The 20752-nt window shown below is 51.9% G+C and overlaps 1 protein-coding gene across 4 annotated transcripts in view; it reads right to left on the reverse strand.

The window, feature by feature from the left end:
- ZNF385C (zinc finger protein 385C) overlaps positions 1-11491 on the reverse strand; it is a 63173-nt gene extending 51682 nt beyond the window's left edge. For all 4 annotated transcript variants that reach the window (XM_074388720.1, XM_074388718.1, XM_074388719.1 and 1 more), the window contains exon 1: positions 11091-11491. The gene's annotated coding sequence lies outside the window, so the exon portion shown is untranslated. The remainder of the gene's footprint in view (positions 1-11090) is intronic.
- Between the last annotated feature and the right edge of the window lie 9261 nt (positions 11492-20752).

Here is a 20752-nt window from a genome sequence, read left to right on the forward strand (position 1 = left end):
GGAGGATCACTTGGGCCCAGAAGTTGGAGACCACAGTGAGCTATGGTTGTGAATCTACACTCCAGCCTGGGTGAAAGAGTAAGTAAGACTCTGTCTTCCCCCATCATCCCCGAAAAAAGAAAGTAGGAAAATGCCCTGGAAACTCTAAAAGCTCATTGCAATGTGAGGGATGACATCATTAGTTACAGCAGGAGGGATGGTGGTAAGACTGCAGAAAGAAATTCCTCACAGCTGTGCATTGGAAACTAATGGGCAAAAAAAAAAAAAAAAAAAAAAAAAAAAAGAAGACGACAAACAGGCTTGGGTAGAATGCCAAAGACCTCATCAATGATCCACTCTCCCAACCCAGGGTGCCCATCCCCATGTCTGGGCCCCCTCCTGCCCATCACCTTGCCTCCCAAGGCTGCCAGCAGTCCCCAATTTTTCCCAGCCCAGAGCTCTATTCAGCTTGTATTTGTTGCCAACACCATGGAAATTATTTCAACTTCCTCACCCAGGTTGACAAAGCTATCTGGGGTGTGTAGGAGAGGCCAGAGCTGGAGGAAAGGAGGCTGGGAATTGGGGTGTCCAAAGCAGGGGAGGCCCTCCCGAGAATATTAGCTGCAATTGCATTTCTAGAAGGCAGCAGCTTCCGGGGAGACCTGCCTCATCCTGCCCCATGGAAGGGACGGGAAAGCCTGAGGATCCAGGGGTCCTCACGGGGACTTTGGCCACCTTTCCTCTTTAACTTAAAGAGCTGCATTCGGCCGGGCGCCGTGGCTCAAGCCTGTAATCCCAGCACTTTGGGAGGCCGAGGGGGGTGGATCACGAGGTCGAGAGATCGAGACCATCCTGGTCAACATGGTGAAACCCCGTCTCTACTAAAAATACAAAAAATTAGCTGGGCATGGTGGCACGTGCCTGTAATCCCAGCTACTCAGGAGGCTGAGGCAGGAGAATTGCCTGAACCCAGGAGGCGGAGGTGGCGGTGAGCCGAGATCGCGCCATTGCACTCCAGCCTGGGTAACAAGAGCGAAACTCCGTCCCCAAAAAAAAAAAAAAAAAAAAAGAGCTGCATTCAGAACGTGTTGGGAGGGAAGGGCCCTGACTACCAGCCAGGTTCAACCCTGCAGAAATTAAGACCTGTAAGTCTCCCTGACCCTCCCTTCATTTCCTGAAGCTTTTATTTAGTTTGTCCAGCAGGATCGTCCCACCTCAGACCCCCGATCCAGGCCTTGGGGTCCTCGCCTCTTCCTCAATTTCAGAAATCCTAACCTCACAAGGATGGAGGCAGGAGAGACTGGGGAGGATTCTGAGGGAGGCGGTGGGGCATCCAGGGTCCACCTTGTTGGCCCGGGAGCAGTTGCTGACCACATCAAAGTCCTCCTCTCAGATCAGTCCAGTGGGTGGAAGCAGGCACACAGCCATAGCAGGCCGTGAAGAAGGAGGCCTTTGAAAACCAGCTGAGGCCGGGCGCGGTGGCTCAAGCCTGTAATCCCAGCACTCTGGGAGGCCGAGGCGGGTGGATCACGAGGTCGAGAGATCGAGACCATCCTGGTCAACATGGTGAAACCCCGTCTCGACTAAAAATACAAAAAAATTAGCTGGGCATGGTGGCGCGTGCCTGTAATCCCAGCTACTCAGGAGGCTGAGGCAGGAGAATTGCCTGAACCCAGGAGGCGGAGGTTGCGGTGAGCCGAGATCGCGCCATTGCACTCCAGCCTGGGTAACAAGAGCCCGAAACTCCGTCTCAAAAAAAAAAAAAAAAAAAGAAAGAGAGAAAACCAGCTGAGAGGTTCCAAGAAACGCCCCAAGAACGGGCTGTGTCAACATGTCCTGTGCCCCCCAGACCCGCTGGGGCAGCTTCCAAGCAGCTTCCCACAGCAGGGCTGCTCAGATGCCTTGGCTGGGAGGCAGGGCAGCGTGGAGGACAGAGCCTGAGCTCCAGGAGCCATCAGACCTGGGGCAAAGTCCTTACCTCTCTGATCTGTAAAATGGACCCAGTAATATATACCTCATGGGGTTGTCGGGAGAACCAAGAGGTGATACAGGGATTGTCTCCCTTTGTGCCTGGCTCAGAGTAGGGACTCGATAAATTCACTCAATAAAAACATTTGTTGAACACCTACTATATGCCAGGCCGTCCATTGTGTATCCTGAGTTCTAGCAGTGAACAAAAGTCCGAGGGGCCTTCATGGAACTTGCATATCTGGGTTGAGTGAAGAAGGATGGGCGCAGACAATCAGCAGATAAACACATGAATCAGGACGGACGAGGGCTTGCAGAAGACAGGTCCTCAGGAGGGCCCCTCTGGAGGGGAGATGTCAGACAGACCTGGCTGACCTGAGGGACAGGCTGCCTAAGGGTTTTTAGCCACAGCCACTCATGGGAATCACCTGAGCAGCCTTTGAAGATTCTGATGTCCAAGCTCCTCCCCAGGAACTTTAAAAAAAATTTTTTTGAAACAGGGTCTGATTCTGTCACCCAGGCTGGAATGCAATGGCACAATCTCAGCTCACAGCAACCTCCGTCTACCAGGTTCAAGCAGTTCTCCTGCCTCAGCGTCCCGAGCAGCTGGGATTACAGGCAGGTGCCACCACTCCTGGCTAATTTTATATTTTCAGTAGAGACAGGGGTTTCACCACATTGACCATACTGGTCTCGAACTCCTGACCTCAGTGATCTGCCTGCCTCGGCCTCCCAAAGTGCTAGGATTACAGGTGCGAGCCACCGCACCCGAGCTCTCGCCAAGAATTCTGGTGGGCTTGGTCTGGATGCAGCCTGGAACTGTAAAATTCTGCCCAGGTGATTGATGTGCAGCCAACAGTGAGAACCTGATGCGCAGCAGGCTTGCCAAGTACCTGGCTATAGGAGCACCACCTGGGAAGCTTGTCCGGCATCCTGGGCTGGGCTCCACCTCCGGTGTTCAGATTCAGGAGCCTGAGGTGAGGCCCGGCATTAACCCTTTTAACAGGCACCCAGGTGACTCTGAAGAGATTCCAGGAGATCAAGGGTGAGCTCCAGAGATTGGCTCTCAGAGCCTTCCTCACACTGAGCCCAGACACACTGCATGGGACCACCCACTGTTCCCATGAGCACTGTCCCACCGCCTTGCCCCCAGCCTAGGAAGTCCCTCGCCTTGCTCCGGGCAAGTCCTGCTTTTGCTCCTGGGCTGACCATGAAGCCCGAAGCTTCCCACCACCTCTGCCCCTTGGCTGAAGCCCCCATGCCATCCTGTTCCACGGCGTGCTTCATGTCTGGCTAAATCCTGGGCTCCTCATGCCTGGCAAGTGGCACCAAGCCCGGCACCTCACAGGGTATGACTTGTCCTTGTTGAAGGAATACCAAATCTCTTCCAGCCTCCCCTGCTCCCATCACTAGGCCAAAGGTGGCGGGGTGGTGACTGACTCCTCTAGATCCCTGCTCCACCCCCTGACCTGAGTCTCTGGTCCCAGGATTCCTCTTGTGGCATCTGGCTTCTCTCCCACCCACTGCATTCTTGGTCTTGCCCTAAGGGCCAAACTCTCGGAAGGGAGACAGTGTACAATTATGTTCCCCCAGGCAAAGGTGCTCCAGAACGTCCTCTCCAGCCTTGCTGAAGAACCAGGTGTCAGCTGGGTGTGGTGATTCATGCCGGTAATCCCAGCACTTCAGGAGGCCGAGGCAGGAGGATTGCTTGAGTTTTTTGAGACCAGTCTGGGCAACGTAGTGTGACCCTGTCTTTACAAAAACTACAAAAATTAGACAGGCAAGGCCAGGTGTGGTGGCTCACACCTCTCATCCCAGCACCTTGGGAGGCTGAGGCAGATGGATCAACTGAGGTCAAGAGTTTGAGACCAGCCTGGCCAACATGGTGAAACCCTGTCTCTACAACTAAAACTGTAAAAAGTAGCCAGGTGTGGTGGTGCACACCTATAATCCCAGCTACTTGGGAGGCTGACGCAGGAGAATCGCTTGAACCCGGGTGATGGAGGTTGCAGTGAGCCAAGATTGCACCATTGTACTCCAGCCTGGGCGATAGAGTGAAACTCCTTCTCAAAAAAACAAAACAAAACAAACAAACAAAGTACCTCTAGAGAGACAAAGTAGCAAATGTAAGAAGCCATGTCTGTTCATTTTTGCTTGACAGCATAATTTCACAAAGCTCCTGACTCCAATGACACAATGTTGTAAAAAACCGATCAGACTACAGGAGGTCTCTGTTTTCTAGTAACTGGCCTAAAAAACAAAAGATTTTACATTTTACCAACAAAATCCTGAATTATCTTTATTAGTTTTGATTACTTGAAAAAACTGAACTTTAGGCCATGTGTGGTGGCTCACGCCTGTAATCCAAGCACTTTGGAGGCTAAGGCGGGTGGATCACCTGAGGTCAGGAGTTCAAGACCAGCCTGACCAACATGGTGAAACCCATGTTTAAAACAAAACAAAACAAAACAAAACAAAAACCCTGAACTTTAAAAGAATTGAAGTTTTAACATCCATGTAACTTTCTAAATTGCTTTTAAAGTCTTTTTTTTTTTTTTTTTTTTTTTGAGAGTCTAGCTCTGTTGCCCGGGCTGGAGTACAATGGTGTGAGATCTTGGCTCACTGCAACCTCTGCCTCCCAGGTTCAAGCAATTGTCCTTCCTCAGCCTCCTGAGTAGCTGGGATTACAGGTACCCACCAATACGCCCGGTTAATTTTTTGTATTTTTAGTAGAGATGGCATTTCGCCATGTTGGCCAGGCTGTTCTTAAAACTCCTGACCTCAGGTGATCCACCCGCCTCTGCCTCCCAAAGTGCTGATATTACAGGCGTGAGGCACTGCACCCGGCTACTTTTAAAGTCATTTATCACTCTGGTTAAATAAATATTATTTGGCTGAATGCAGTGGCTCCCACCTACACTTCCAGCATTTTAGGAGGCTGAGATGGGAGGTTTGCTTGGGGCCAGGAGTCCCAGACTAGTCTGGGCTGAACATATCAACATATCTGAAAAAAAAAAAAAAAAGCTAGGCATGGTGGCACATGCCTGTAGGCCCCGCTATGAGGGCAGATTGCTTGAGCCCAGGAGTTTGAGGCTGCAGTGAGCTATGATCACACCACTACACTCTAGCCTGGGCAACAGAGCTTGTCTCAAATCCCCAAAACAACAACAAAATATCATTTTAGAATGACCTATGATTCTGTTGTGAAGAAATGTTTGAAACATTTTGACATCTTTGGCAGGTTTCTCCAAGATCAACATCCTAAATTAAGCCTTTTTAAACTAAATAGACTTTAATAAGTTATATAAAAGACATTGTCAAATAGTATATAATAATAGACTTCTTTCAGTTACATTTATGAGTGTTATTAATATAAATGTTTCAAAATTATATTAGTTTGTAAAATCTAATATATTATCAGTCATAATTTTATTTATTTACATTTTTGGAGACAGGGTCTCTCTATGTTGCCCAGGCTAAAATACAGTGGTGTGATCACGGCTCACTACAGTCTCAACCTCTTGGGCTGAAACAATCCTCTTGCCTCAACCTCCCAAGTAGCTTTGATTACAGGCATGCACCACCATGCCCAGCTAAATTGAAAAACTTTTTTTTTTTTAGAGATGGGATTTTGCTATGTTTCCCAGGCTGATCTTCAACACCTGAGTTCAAGCCATCCGCCCACCTCAACCTCCCAAAGTGCTGGGATTACAGGTATGAGCCACCATGACTGGACAGTCATAATTTTAATTATGTTAAATCTTTTTGATAGTTATATTTATATAGATATGTTATTAACATAAATAATCTAAACACTATTTAAAATTTATAAAGATCTGGGCCGGGCGTGGTGGCTTATGCCTGTAATCCCAGCACATTGGGAGGCCAAGTCGGGAAGAATGGCTTGAGCCCAGGTGTTCGAGTTCAGCCTGACCAACACAGTGAAACCCAGTCTCTACAAAAAATACAAAATTAGCCAGGTATGGTGGCATGAACTTGTAATCCCAGCTCCTCAGGAGGCTGAGACAGGGGAATTGCTTGAACCTGGGAGTGGAGGCTGCAGTGAGCCAATATCTGGCCACTTCACTCCTACCTGGGCTCTGTCTCAAAAAAGAAAAAAAAGATATAGAGATCTGATTATCCTAACGTGGTGCTGACAGTCAGAATTCTAATTATCTTAAATACATATAGTAAAAATAACTACCTTTCCTTGCCAATTAAAACCCTTCATCAGAGTTTAACAATGGGTATTATTTGTGTCATTCACATCTATTATTTTAAATTCTTCTCTAACAACATTTACTATCAACCCTAGTTCAAAATTACTTTTCAGGCCTGGTGCAGTGGCTCCAGCCTGTAATCTCAGTTCTTTGGGAGGCTGGGGTGGGAGAACTGCTTGAGGCCAGGAGTTTGAGGTTGCAGTGAGCCATGATCACACCACCACATTCCAGCGTGGGTGGCAGAGTGAGACCCTGTCTCCAACCATCCTCCCCCTCAAAAAAATTGTTTTTCATTTAAAAAGACAAAAAAAACTCTAGCTGGATGTGGTGGCTCACACCTGTAATCCCAGCACTTTGGGAAGCCAAGGCAGAAGGATTGCTTGAGTCTAGGAGTTCAAGATCAGCCTGGGCAACATAGGGAGAGCAAGGTAAAACACAGCGCCTCCCACCACCTGACAGCTCTTGCCTGAATCGCTATATTCCTTAAAAGACCGATGACCCCAGTCCCAGCCAGGTGCAGTGGCTCACGCCTGTAAATCCCAACACTTTGGGAATCCGAGGCAGGAGGATCACTTGAGGCCAGGAGCTTAAGGCCAACCAGGGGAATGTAGCAAGACCACCGTCTCCATAAAAATAAAATACATGTGGCCGGGCGCGGTGGCTCAAGTCTGTAATCCCAGCACTTTGGGAGGCCGAGGTGGGTGGATCACGAGGTCAAGAGATCGAGACCATCCTGGTCAACATGGTGAAACCCCGTCTCTACTAAAAATACAAAAAAAAAAAAAAAAAAATTAGCTGGGCATGGTGGCGTGTGCCTGTAATCCCAGCTACTCAGGAGGCTGAGGCAGGAGAATTGCCTGAACCCAGGAGGCGGAGGTTGCGGTGAGCCGAGATCGCGCCATTGCACTCCAGCCTGGGTAACAAGAGCGAAACTCCGTCTCAAAAATAAATAAATTAATTAAATAAAATACGTAACCGTAGTCCTTGCTTTTTCTTGCACACAAGATAATCTCTGACTGAGTTAGCGATTACACCTCCGTAATCTATAACCAAATATACTCTTACAGCCAAATTTTGATGTCATTTTGCACATACTGAACCCCTACTCCCTGTATATAAACTATAAGCTAAAACACTGATTAAGAAGTCTGACAAAACTGTTCTAGGGCTATAGGCCTTGCTCTATAGTCTTCTGTAAGACTTCTAAATAAAACTAACTTTAAGTCTTTAAATGGTTAATTTTTTTAAATCGACACTCTTAGAGGGTCGTTAGGGATTACATGAGTCAATATTTGCCAAGGGTTTAGCAAACGGCACGTGGTCATCGCCACACGTGTTTGCTAAATAGCACAAGTCAGTCAACACTGTAGGTCCTGCTGATGCCGCGTCTGGGAGGTTGGGATTGAGATTTCCACTTTACAGGTGAGGAGACTGAGGATCCGGAGAGGAAGAGAGGTGCCCAGATGGCACTCACACCTGAAGGGGTCTGTCTCCCTTCAACCTTCACTCTTCCAGCACCCAGGCCACCTCCCTCCCTTCTCAGGCGCCTAGGCTGGCTCGGGTGGGCGCAGTGCCCCACACTGACAGAGGCCCCTTTGTCCCCCTGCCCAGTGTCACACCCTGAGGGTGGAGCACGGCCAGACAAGCGCCCAGTGTCTGGGTCTGTTTCACCGCCAGGTCTGCGGCCGCCTGGGCGGCTCCAGCCACAGGACTCACGGTAGGTGGATCCCAGGGTGTTCCCATCACTTCCACCCCCTACCCCAACCTCAGCAGGGCACCCCCGACTCTCCCTTGGCACAAAGGAGTAGAAAGCCTCAAGGGAAACACCCCAGTTCTTGGTCTCAACTCTGCGGCAGACTCTGAGTCTGGGTGTTGGGGAGAAGGGCTCCCAGCTGTCTCAAATACCAGGAGCGGGGAGCTGAGGGTGAGGATGTGGGAATAGCGGCAAGGCCATTCTGGATGTTGAAAGAAGGCTGTGGTGGGATTCTGGGGAGTGGGACAGAGATTACCCTGCCCTTTTTTACCCTGTGCTCTGTTTACTTTTTTTAAAAAAAAATAGACAAGTCTCACTTTGTCCCCCAGGCTGGACTGCAGTGCCTCGATTATAGCTCACTGCAGCCTCGAGCCCCTGGCCTCAAGCTATCTTCCAGCCTTGGCCTCTCAACGCACTGGGACTACAGGCACACACATCCCCATGCCTGGCCCAGTTCACTTCTCTTTACCACCTGGATTGGCAGAATAGACTCCTCACTGGTCCCCCTGCCTCTACTTCCCCATCTCCCCTCCCTCCCAGTCCCTCTTCGCACAGCCAGAGGGAGACTGTTTTTTTTTTTTTTTTTTTTTTTTTGAGACAGAGTTTCGCTCTTGTTACCCAGGCTGGAGTGCAATGGCGCAATCTCGGCTCACCGCAACCTCCGCCTCCTGGGTTCAGGCAATTCTCCTGCCTCAGCCTCCTGAGTAGCTGGGATTACAGGCATGCACCACCATGCCCAGCTAATTTTTTGTATTTTTAGTAGAGACGGGGTTTCACCATGTTGACCAGGATGGTCTCGATCTCTTGACCTCGTGATCCACCCGCCTCGGCCTCCCAAAGTGCTGGGATTACAGGCTTGAGCCACCGCGCCCGGTCCGAGGGAGACTGTTAAAAGGGCAACTCTCCAGCCTGAGCAACATGGCAAGACTCCATCTCTAAAAAAAAAAAAAAAAAAAAAAAAAAAAAAAAAATCAGCTGGGTGTGGTGGGAGGATCGCTTGAACCTGGGAACTCGAGGCTGCAGTAAGCTGTGATCACATCACTGCTCTCCACCCTGGGGGACAGAATAAGACCCTGTCTCTAAATAAATAAATAAAGGCAAATCTGATCACATCATGACCCGGGCTAAAAGCTCCAAAAGCTTTCCCTTTGCTTTAGGAGAATGCTTGCCCAGCCTGCAAGATGCGGGCCCTTCCCCTCCCGGAAGCCTTTCTCTCCCAGTCCACCCGCTTCCACCTGATCCCTCCCACAGATTAGCTGAGATATAAATACAACTCTCCACCTAAAAATATTACGGGTAGAAGTAACACTGAGGACGGCTAGAACTAGATACGAGAAAACTCATTATTGACTAAAATGCACAAAAGAATCAAATCCTGAACACGAATCTTTTTTGGTTTTAATTTAAATCTTCCAAAATGGGATGAGGTTACCCAGTCAGTCACACAATGGCAGAAACTAGTATCGGGAGCCTATAGCCCCTTCATTGATGGATGCCTCCAATCTCAGCAGCAAAATGTGAACGGGATTGATGCCGATGAAAACAGTTTCAGTCAAATTACAATGGAATGAAAAACACAGCGGAAAAACAGAAAAATCTGATCAAAGAATTAAGTTGGATGAATAGAGTTCAAGCTGGAGAACACTGTCTTAAAAGGTTTTCAGTGTCGGTATGTTTTGGTTTAAAATGTTTGCATTCAAAACATCCTTAGGGTTAAAATATTCTTAGCAGTTAAAATATCCTGTGCCCCTCCGATCTGTTTCCTGTGACTCCCCATCTTCCAGCCACACTGGGCTCTTTCTGTCCCTGGAGCACAGCGATCTCTCCCTCACCTGGGAGCCTTCTCAAACCCTGTTCTCTCTGCCTGGAGTGCTCTTTTCCTCCTGATGCCTCCCTCCTCCTTCTCATGGCTGATGTTTATTTAACTATCACCTCTGAGAAAGGCCTTCCTGTATTGCTCTTATTCCCTCTTTTTTTTTTTTTTTTTGAGATAGAGTCTCGCTCTTCCTCCCAGGCTGGAGTGCAGTGGGGTAATCTCGGTTCACTGCAACCTCCGCCTCCTGGGTTCCAGCGATTTCCTGCCTCAGCCTCCAGAGTAGCTGGGACTACAGGCACACGCCACCATGCCCGGCTAACTTTTATATTTTTAGTAGAGACGGGCTTTCACCATATTGGCCAGGGGTGTCTTGAACTCCTGAACTTGTGATCTGCCCGCCTCAGCCTCCCAAAGTGCTGGGATTACAGGCATGAGCCACCGAGCCCGGCTCTCCCTCTTTTTCTTTCCTTTTTTTTTTGAGATGGAGTTTCGCTCTCGTTACCCAGGCTGGAGTGCAATGGCGCGATCTCGGCTCACCGCAACCTCCGCCTCCTGGGTTCAGGCAATTCTCCTGCCTCAGCCTCCTGAGTGGCTGGGATTACAGGCACGTGCCACCATGCCCAGCTAATTTTTTTTGTGTTTTCAGTAGAGACGGGATTTCACCATGTTGACCAGGATGGTCTCGATCTCTCGACCTCGTGATCCACCCGCCTCGGCCTCCCAAAGTGCTGGGATTACAGGCTTGAGCCACTGCGCCCGGCTCTTTTTTTTTTTTTTTTTTTTTTTGAGACTTGCTCTAGATTTCCTTCCCACTTCCTCTTATTCCCACATTTTTTTTTTTTTTTTTTTTTTGAGATGGAGTCTTGCTCTGTCACCCAGGCTGGAGTGCAGTGGCACAATCACGGCTCACTGCAACCTCTGCCTCCTGGGTTCCAGCAATTCTCCTGCCTCAACCTCCTGAGTAGCTGGGATTACAGGCATGCACCACCACACCTGGCTAATTTCTACATTTTTAGTTAGAGATGGGGTTTCACCATGTTGGCCAGGCTGGTCTTGAACTCTTGACCTCAAGTGATCTGTCCGCTTTGGTCTCCCAAGTGCTGGGATTAAAGATGTGAGCTACTGCGCCTGGCCTCTTATCCCCTCTTGAGAATCTGTCTTATTCCCTTTTGGAAACCTGTCTTGTTTCTCCTTAAATTCCCAGGGCAGAGCCTACCAAGTATAGCGCATAGTAGGTACTCAATAAATACTGATAACATGAATGAGTAAATCAATGTCACTGGGATGAGAGCTAGGACAGTAGGCTGAGGCTTGGTGGGAGGGGCTGGGACAAGGTAGAGACACACCCACTTACTCATGACATCAAGTTCCAGGAAAGCTCATTTCAGTGGGAGAGCAGAGACCGGCAGCGCATGGCTCATGCCCGTAATCCTGGCACTTTGGGAGGCTGAGGCAGAAGGATCGCTTGAGCCCGGGAGTTTGAGACCAATCTGGGCAACAGAGGGAGACCCCTGTCCCTACAAAAAATGTAACAAAATTAGCCAGGTGCGTGCCTGTATTCCCAGCTATTCATGAAACTCTGGGCTGAGGGCTGGAATGGGAGGATGGCTGGGGCCTGGGAGGTGGAGGCTGCAGTGAGCTGCTCTCTGGCCACTGCCCTCCAACCTGGGTGGCAGAGCAGGACCCTGTCTCAAACAAAAAACGAAAGAAGAGACAAAACCAGTCCTGCTCCTCATTTTTGCCCTATGCCCAGCTTCCCAAGGATCAAGCCCATGTGCCAACTGGACAGCTGCCCCTCCACCCCTTCATCTGGGCCACCTCCTTGGGGCTTGGCTCCCACATGTGGCTTCAGGCCAGGCTATTTGGGGAAACTTCCTGATCCCCCCTCTGGCCTCTCCACCCCGACACCTCGTCTTGCAGACCCAGAATAGCTGTTCCCAGTCTCAACCTAGGGAGAGTCTCGTTCCCAATTAGCACCCAGAGGGTTGAAACCATCTCTAAAAGCTTCTTGTGTCCCTCTCCCCTCAGGAAGCCGCTAACTAGGACAGCAAATTTCGGAATGAGGTTATAAGAATGCTACCTGCTCCTATATTCACCTCCCAGCCAGAGACGCACGGCCAGGAGTCTTGCTTGGTATGTGAGGAGATTTGGGTGAGGGGAGATTCAGGGAGAGCCAGGGGTGACTGCAGCCTGTGACTCTTTTAGTCCAAGCAGCAGCTCCAGCATGGTGCAGTGAGGTGTAAGGACACCTAGGTTCAAGTCCGGGTCCTGCTAGAAGATAGACTCTGCCCAAGTTGCTTTGCTTTCTGAGCTTTCGCCATCTACAAAAAGAACTTTGATCTCCGCCAGGTGCGGAGGCTCACACCGGTCATCTTTACACTTAGGGAGGCCATGGCAGGTGGATCACCTGAGGTCAGGAGTTTGAGAACAGCCTGGACAACATGGCGAAACCCTGTCTCTATTAAAAGTACAAAAAATTAGCTGGGCATGGTGGCGTCCACCTGTAATCCCAGCTACTCAGGAGGCTGAGGCACAAGAATCTTGTGAACCTGGGAGGTGGAGGTTGCAGTAAGCCAACATCGAACCACTGTACTCCAGCCTGGGTAACAGAGTGAGACTTGTGTCAAAAAAAAAAAAAAGAAAAAAAAAAAGGAATTTTGATCTCTGCAGGTGCTCATAGGATGGGATGAGGCAGTTCTGTATACAGCAAAGTTCTGTACAAAATCAAGGGAGAGGAGGCCCCTCGGGGTCCCTGGGAGATTGCTCTGGAGATGGATTCTTGCCGGGGCCCTGAGCCCATTAGAGAATTCTTCCTCTGCTAAAGTCTCACTGGAGGACTGGCTCAAGCCGCAGCCAACAAGGGGAGTGGGCAGACTTCTCCCACATTCCAGAGACCACGCCCCATGCCTCCCTCTTTAGGGGCCCCTAGAAAACCCAAGGGTTCCTGTTCCCAAAGCCTCTTCCTGGCATTTCCTCTCCTCTCAGCACGGGGTGGGGGAGTGTTGCATCCCCATCCTGCCCTCCAGGGCCAGAGTGCTCAACGTCGGGTCAGGGGAGGGGGTCAGCTGGTATCAAATGTGGGGCCGAACAGAGCTGAGATCAGGAGGATAGAGAAGTCTGGGGCTTGGGATATAGGAGAGACATCTGGGGGTCCCAGGAAGGCTGGACAGGGCAGGAGGGCAAGGCCAAAGCTGGGGCTGGCCTCTCGCCTGGGCATCTAAAGTGAGGAGAAGGGCCTGTGGAGTCAGTCCTTACCCCACCCAAGGAAATCTTAGTCAAATAAACAAGCAGCCAACACAGCGGCTCCTGTGCGAGGTGGGAGGGATGGGGAGGCCACCGAGATGGGGAGGCCAGGAGAGGGCAGGGAGGCTGTTTAAACAGGCCCCTCGGCCTGGGTCAGTTGGCAGAAATATTTGGAACAGGGTGGGGAGCACAGCGGTGGTTTAGAGCAGGAAGCTGGGGCCTGGGGGGGGTGGGTTGAGCTTGGCTGCTTCCAGGAGAAAGAAAAGTGTTGATTCAGCCCAACTCTGGTCAATGCCTCTTCTGAGGGAGACTCCAAGTCCCAGCGCCCTTCCCTCGGTTCAAGGTCAATCAGGTCAACCAGAGAGACAAGGGGCTCTCTCCCAGAGTGATGACTCTGAACCCCCAGCCCTGCTCCCAGGCCTGTGACCCTGGGCCTCATCACTGAAGAACGTTTCAGAGTTGGGGCCAAAACCCCTTCGTTCCTAACAGAGGAGCTGGAGATGAGCCAGCAGTTCTTTTTACTTTTTTTTTTTTTTTTGAGACAGGGTCTCCTTCTGTCACCGGGGCTGGAGTGCAATGGTGCGATCTCAGCTCATTGCAGACTCCACCGCCTAGGCTCAGGCAATTCTCCTGCCTCAGCCTCCCGAGAACCTGGGATTATAGGCATGCACCACCATGCCAGGCTAATTTTTTGTATTTTTCATTAGAGACGAGGTTTCACCGTGTTGGCCAGGCTGACCTCTTGACTCCTGACCTCAAGCAGTCTGCCCACCTTGGCATCCTAAAGTGCTGGAATTACAGGTGTGAGCCACCATGCCCGGTCCATCCACTCTTCTTAGTACGTAATAGTCCCCTTCCTACATCCTTGCCTGGCAGGGGCCAAGAAGTGATCATGGCCCCCTGGGAGGCATTATCTCCTCCTTTATTTTATTTTATTTTATTTTATTTTATTTTATTTTATTTTTTTGAGAAGGAGTTTTGCTCTTGTTACCCAGGCTGGAGTGCAATGGCGCGATCTTGGCTCACTGCAACCTCCGCCTCCTGAGTTCAGGCAATTCTCCTGCCTCAGCCTCCTGAGTAGCTGGGATTACAGGCACGCGCCACCATGCCCAGCTAATTTTTTTTTTTGTATTTTTTAGTAGAGAGGGGCTTTCACCATGTTGATCAGGATGGTCTCAATCTCTTGATCTCGTGATCCACCCGCCTCGGCCTCCCAAAGTGCTGGAATTACAGGATTGAGCCACCGCGCCCGGCCCACCTCCTTTATTTGGAGTGCAATGGCATGATCTTGGCTCACCGAAACCTCCGCCTCCCAGTTACAAGTGATTCTCCTGCCTCAACCTCCCAAGTAGCTGAGATTACAGGCATGCACCACCATGCCTAGCTAATTTTGCATTTTTATTAGAGACAGAAAATGGCCAACATTTTCACCATGTTGTCCAGGCTGCTTTCGAACTTCTGACCTCAGGTGATCCTCCCGCCTCGGCCTCCCAAAGTGCTGGGATGACTCTTGGCTATCCTTTTCCCGGGACTCCTCAAGAAACTAAAGCAGAGAGTCAGAAGGATACACGTCCAGACTGAGAGACAGAAATGGAGAGAGGTGAAGACACAGAAAGCCTCACCCAGAGAGACATGGTGAGATACCAAGAGAGGGGGTGTGAGAGAGGGACAGTGAGAGAAGGGATAGACAGAGGAGGCAGAGGAAAGGAAGAAGAAAAGACAGTGAGAAAGACTCACAGAGAAAGGGCTAGACAGGTGGAGAGGCGAGACAGACAGCAAAGGACGGGGTCAGGAGCAGAGAACAGAGACGGGCGTGCACGCAGGAGGCGCAGGGCCAGACACACTCACAGGGGGAAGTAGAAAGAAGCTCACAGGAACTACACAAGGACAGACCGCCTCAGGACCCGAGACGCTCTCCTGGGAGACGTGGGGGAGCCTCGGTGCTTTGGGGTTGAGCCCTACCGAGGGTGGCCTCACCAGGGCAATGCTGCTGCCTCCTGTCCCCAAAGCTGAACCAACCGCTGCCGGCATCTGGCTCCCAGCCATCCTCTAGTAAGCCAACCCTTGGCCACTGGAGCCGGCGGGTCACCCAAGGTGAATGAAAAGTCACCAATAAGGGACAGCGAGAGTGTGACTGTGGTGAGGGTGTGGGCATCGCAAGCTGTGTGTGTCAGCGTGGATCTGCAAGGGTGACCACACCCCAGATTGCACCTGGGGTGGGGTTTAGGCGCACACAACCCTATACCCAGACCTCTGGGAGTTAGTGCAGGGGGAATGCAGACCTGGGTGAGTCTGTGAGAGTGTGCATGCACGTGTGTGTGTCCAGTTCCATCAAGAGCCTCGCGGTGCTAATGAGGCCAAGGTGACAGGCTGTTCCTCAAATAGCCCAATCAAGTCTCGCTGAGCAGAGACGGCCACAACAAAGGTTTTTGCCTCTCTTCTGAACAGACGGTGTGCCCAGGTGCCACAGGGCACCCGACTACAGTCAACACCAGTGTGCCATTCATTCCCGGTGGGGATGACCCCTGCCACCTGGCCAGCTGGCCCCACACTCTCCCCTGTCCCAAGCCCAAACTCCAAACTCAGGGGAGAACTCACATTATAGACACCTGGCCCCGTCCCTGGCTGTGGGCGCAGCTCCCTCTGGGAAGGGCAGCTGGAAGGACAGTGGGGTCCGGCCCTGGCTTTTCCCTGGGCCAGCTTCCATCCCGCTTCCTGCTGCGGCCCCATTTAGCTCCCTCCTTGTTCCTGGGGTCCAGTGACCCACACCCTCACCACATACAGGAGAGAAGTCACCTCTCCTCCCCAGCCCTTCCCTCTCAAGCATCACAGGACACTAAAAAAAAAAAAAAAATTGTCCCAGTTTTGTGGTGGATAATGAGGTCAGGAGGCCCACAGGGGAACTGCTGGTTGGTGACAACTGACAATCTTCATTTCACCTTGAAACTCCTTCCTGGTCCAGGTGAACATGTTCTAAGCCCAGTTTTATGGGGATGCTACTCTATTGGGGGACGGGGAGAGTAGGGCAGGAATTAACCAAATGGCAGCTGAAGTCACAGGCCCAGCCAGGCCCACCTGGAACACTCACAGGGCCTGGGGCAGGTGGACAAATGGCGGCCCACAGACATATGTCCAAATATTTAAAAGTTGTAAATCAAGCCAACCATCTGTGAAACGTGCTAACCTCTCACCCTGACAAATATACCTTCATTAACCACCTGGAGGACCAGATGCAAATTTGGACTCGTCTGCCTCCTGAGCTTTACGCACCAGAACGACTCCGTGCAGAGGAGACAGCTCCACCCGCAACCTGGCCAGCCCCTTCCTGCTGCGAGGTCCTGTCTGCACCGCAAGGGACTCTCATGCATGTATGAGGACACCCAGCTTCATGTTCCAGCTCCATTCACAGCCTCTGCAAATAGCTGTCCCTTCACTGTCCCTAGGGGTGCACACGATATTGGCATAACCTGTCCTGAGGCAGACAGACCCAGGGAAGAGGCTAGCATGGGCTGGGAGCCAGATGGTGACCATCTGGGCAGGGACCACCAGAGTCACAGATATGGAGAATGTGGTCTTGGAGGAGACTCACAGTCTCATCCCCTCGGCCCTGCTGACTCCTCATCCCACAGGGAGAGGACTGGCAGGAGAAGGGCCAGAGTGGAGCCTTTGAAAGCCCCCAGCTTAGGGCATGGGCACTCCCTCCCTTGCCCAGGTTTAAGGGTGCTACTGAATGCAGCCTTCCCTGGCAGCCTAGAGCTCAGGCCAGGACCTGAAGCTGTCTTTCCATTGGAGGACAGCTTGGACAATCCCCAAACAGGACTTTCAGTTACTCGTATTATTTATCTTCCTGGAAAAATTTAGTGTATCTTGATCCCAACTTGTGGATTTCTGGAGGTGGGGAGGGCAGAGCGGGGATGACCAGAGTTTTTTTTCAGGCTGGGTCTCTAAGCTGGAGCTTGTTCCACTGAGGCACAGCCCCAAGTGAGCTCCTGCTAGTACTGGTCCCTGCCTCGGGTGGGGGTGGGGGAGCCCTCTCCCCCCTGCAGAGACAAAAGGCAACACAAACAGGGTGACTAAGAGAGGTGAGGGGCCCTGGGCAGCCCAGACAGGTCCGGAGATCCAGGAACCAGCAGGGTGTAGGGGCTGGTGGGGGTAAGGCATGCAGTGAAGGGCACTCTTTCTAGCCAAGCTTAGCTTTAAAAAACAAAACAAAACAAAACAAAAAAACCCTTCTACTCCCCCCTCCCCTGCTGGCCCTCACCCCCTGCAGATCAGCTTTGCAGTCAGACACATGAGGGGACACTTGTACTTTCTGAGCCCTCGCCAGGCGCCAGGCACTGTGGTAAGCGCTCTACATGTGTACTCTCATTTAATCCTTGCAGCCACCCTATGAGGTGGGTTCTATTATTATCCCCATTTTACAGGTGAGGAGGTGAGCTCAAACAGGTTAAGAAACTTGTTCAAGGTCACGAAGTAGGTAGAGGTGTTAGAACTCAGGTCTGACCCCAAAGCCCCCACTTTTTCCACTAGAGCACACAGCCCCCCAGAAGAAAGAAGCCAGCACAGACGCAGAAGGGATGAAGGTCAGATGTGATGTGAGAACGAACTTCTGCCTCTGATGGTTTCTGTGGTGGAATGAGGCAGTGGAATGGGGAATCTAGACAGACGAGGAAGGGAAGCTCCCCTCCCCCCATTGTCACCCATGTCTGTCCAAAGGCTTGTGATGATATCAGGAAGATCCCTGGGGTCCCAGCTGGACCCAGACCGCAACGTCCTGACTTCCCTTTGTTCTACAATCCAGGGTCCTCTGCTCTACCTCAACCCAGCACCAAGACCCAAAGGCTGCCCCTCCTTAGGGGCTCAGAGCTCTGAGCACATCACATCCAAGCTGTCGGCCCAGGTCCTCCTCTTCCAGGAAGCCTTCCTCAAGGTCCTGGGAGGCAGGACCCCTTTCCTACAGCCCAATTCCCAACGCTGAGTATGCAGATGCTCCCCTGTCTACCATAAGGCCACATCTGTGATCCCCAGTCGGCTCTGTGACGCGAACACAAAAGAGACCTACTAAGTTCCCAGACTTTCTGAGTTCCCTAGGCCATCGGGCTAATCCGCTGCTCACTCCCCCTGTACCCAGATGTAAATAAATGATGCGGGTGCCCAGGGGCTCGTTAGAAAACCCAGGCCCCAGCTCAGCGATGCGGTGGCTCTTACCTCATTAGCCCACAGAACAGAAGCCGTTTGGGTCAAGCCATCGCCCTCTACCGTGGGGAAGAGGCTGCCCTTGGATGAGGCATGGCGCGCTCTCTGTCAACGAGGTTCCTGACTCCGGAGCCCCGTCGTCACCATCCCCAACCTGCCCCACTCCAGAAAGCTGCGCGTCTAATGCCCGGCTCTGTCTTTTCCATCCCTCGGAGCCCGCCTGGCATTAGGGATAACCAGCCAGGACCCTCTAATTGCCCCAGAGTTCAATCCCGCCCAGCAGATGCCCAACGTCGGCGCGCAGAGCCGAGATAGGGATATCCTCACTGTCCCTGGGGTTCCCCAGTTTTGAGGCGAGAGGACCGGACAGGTGGAAGGGGCTGCCTCGTTCTCCCGCGCTGCCCTCGAGGTCGTCGGCGTGGACCAGCCCGCGTCTTACCTGCGGGGCAGAGACGGAGCCCGCCGCGGCCACCTGCTCTCGCCGGGCTGGGAGCGCTGCGTTTCGGGCTGGCCGGGAGGGGCGGGGCCCGGCAGGGCGGAGGCGGAGCTGGGAGGGGGAGCAGGGCCCGGCCCCTCCTCCAGGCCCCGCAGGTGGGGTGCGCTGGCTCATTCAGGTGGGACGTCCCAGGGCAGCATCTGGGCCACAGGGAGGTCCCCGAGCTCGAGTTCTTCCGAAGGCTGAGAAGTTAGGACTGCGGGCACATGCAGCGGACGGGGTCGGAGCGGAAATCCCTCCTTCAGAAAGCCTTGCCCGCATGCCCTGGAGCCGGTGACTTCATATAAAGACCCCTCACACGAAAAAGAAAGCTCAGAAACCTCTCCGGGTCCTTGTCCCCCTTCCATCTGAGCTCTTCAGACCTGGCAGGGTGGGTGTGCGACCGGACACCTCCTCTAAAGGTAGGGTGCCCTCTCCAGGGGTCAGCTGTGTAGGGGCTTAGACTGCTGAGGGGCCATAAAGCACCCAGCCCATCTTTATCCTCAGCCCATCTCTCTCCCTGCCACACAGCCCCTCCTCCGCCCCTAGTGCCAGCCCAGGTCCCCCAGCTGTCACTGTTTAGCCCTGGAATGACAGGCTTCCTGACTCCGTGAGTCTAGCCACATTCAAGGCCCTTGAGCTTAGCACCCCTGAGCCCCTGCCCCCTCCTTCTGCCCCCAGTCGCTAATTTTATTGACCTGTAAAAAGCACGTTGCTGGCAGGCGGTATACTAACTGAAGGCAAAGTAGGGAGAGGATGAGCAACTCTCCCCCTGGGAGGCAGCTGGAGATGGGACAGGAGGGAGGAGGAAGGAGACTCCTGGAGTCAGGGCCAAGGACATTTGGAGAGGAGGAGGAAGGGGGCCTTGGGGAAGAGGGGTGCACTCTCTAGGGGAGATGGTAGCCAGAAAGATGAGAACTGGAATTTCAGCCCTCAGACAAGAGCCCTACAGAAAAAATAAAATGATGGGAGAAAAGAGGGTGGATTTCCCATCTACCTGGGCACAGGACCAAGGATGTAGCAGAAGGGAAGGAGGTTAGACGGCAGGAAGGACTGCCATCCTCTCAAATCTCTGCCCTAGCCCCCTCCCTTCCTCTTGAAGGTGCCTCCTGCCTGCTGGGCCTTTTACTACAGAAATAGCCCTTTCCCTGATGAATCAACCTAGATCTCGCCTTTCTTTTCCTTTCTTGTTAAAATGAGAACAGTAAATTTAGGCCTTTGTAATTCTCCCCACCCCCATGCCTACCTGAGCCCACCCCTCAAATGCTGAATCTCAGCTTCTCCCCAGCCTAGGGAAGATGACCTGAAGGTTAAGGAAAGGTAGAGGGGGGACATTGGGATTGGAAGCTATTATGGGGAAGAGGGAGCAGGAAGCCCTCACACGCTCGCTCGATAGGCCTCAGGTTGAGACTGTTGATACTCTTTACGAATAAGACTTAGGAGAGCCATTAAAGAGGAGTGTTTAGGCCAGGTGCAGTGGCTCACACCTGTAATCCCAGCACTTTGGGAAGCCCAGGTGGGCGGATCATGAGGTCAGGAGTTGGAGACCAGCCTGGCCAACATGGTGAAACCTCGTCTCTACTGAAAATACAAAAGTTAGCCTGGCTTGGTGGTGGGTGCCTGTAATCCCAGCTACTTGGGAGGCTGAGACAGGAGAATCTCTTGAACCCAAGACACGGAGGTTGCAGTGAGCCGAGATCACGCCATTGCACTCCAGCCTGGGCTATAGGGCAAGACTCTGTCTTAAAAAAAAGAGAGTGTTTAAAACTTTTGTTTTGAGTTGGGTCTTACTCTTTCACCCAGGCTGGAGTGCAGTGGCATGATCTCAGCTCACTGCAACTTCCACCTCTAGGGTTCAAGCGATTCTCCTGACTCAGCCTCCTGAGTAGCTGGAATTATAGGTGGCCACCACTATACCCAGCTAATTTTTGTATTTTTAGTAGAGACAGGGTTTCACCATGTTGCCTAACAGGCTGGTCTCAAACTCCTGACCTCAGGTGATCCGCCCACCTCAGCCTCCTTAAGTGCTGGGATTACAAGGGTAAGCCACTGTGCCCAGCCTAAAACTTTTAACACTAGGCCAGGCACAGTGGCTCATGCCT

The sequence above is a fragment of the Saimiri boliviensis genome, chromosome 17 (assembly GCF_048565385.1).
Source record: "Saimiri boliviensis isolate mSaiBol1 chromosome 17, mSaiBol1.pri, whole genome shotgun sequence".
NCBI classification, from domain to species: Eukaryota; Metazoa; Chordata; class Mammalia; order Primates; family Cebidae; genus Saimiri; species Saimiri boliviensis.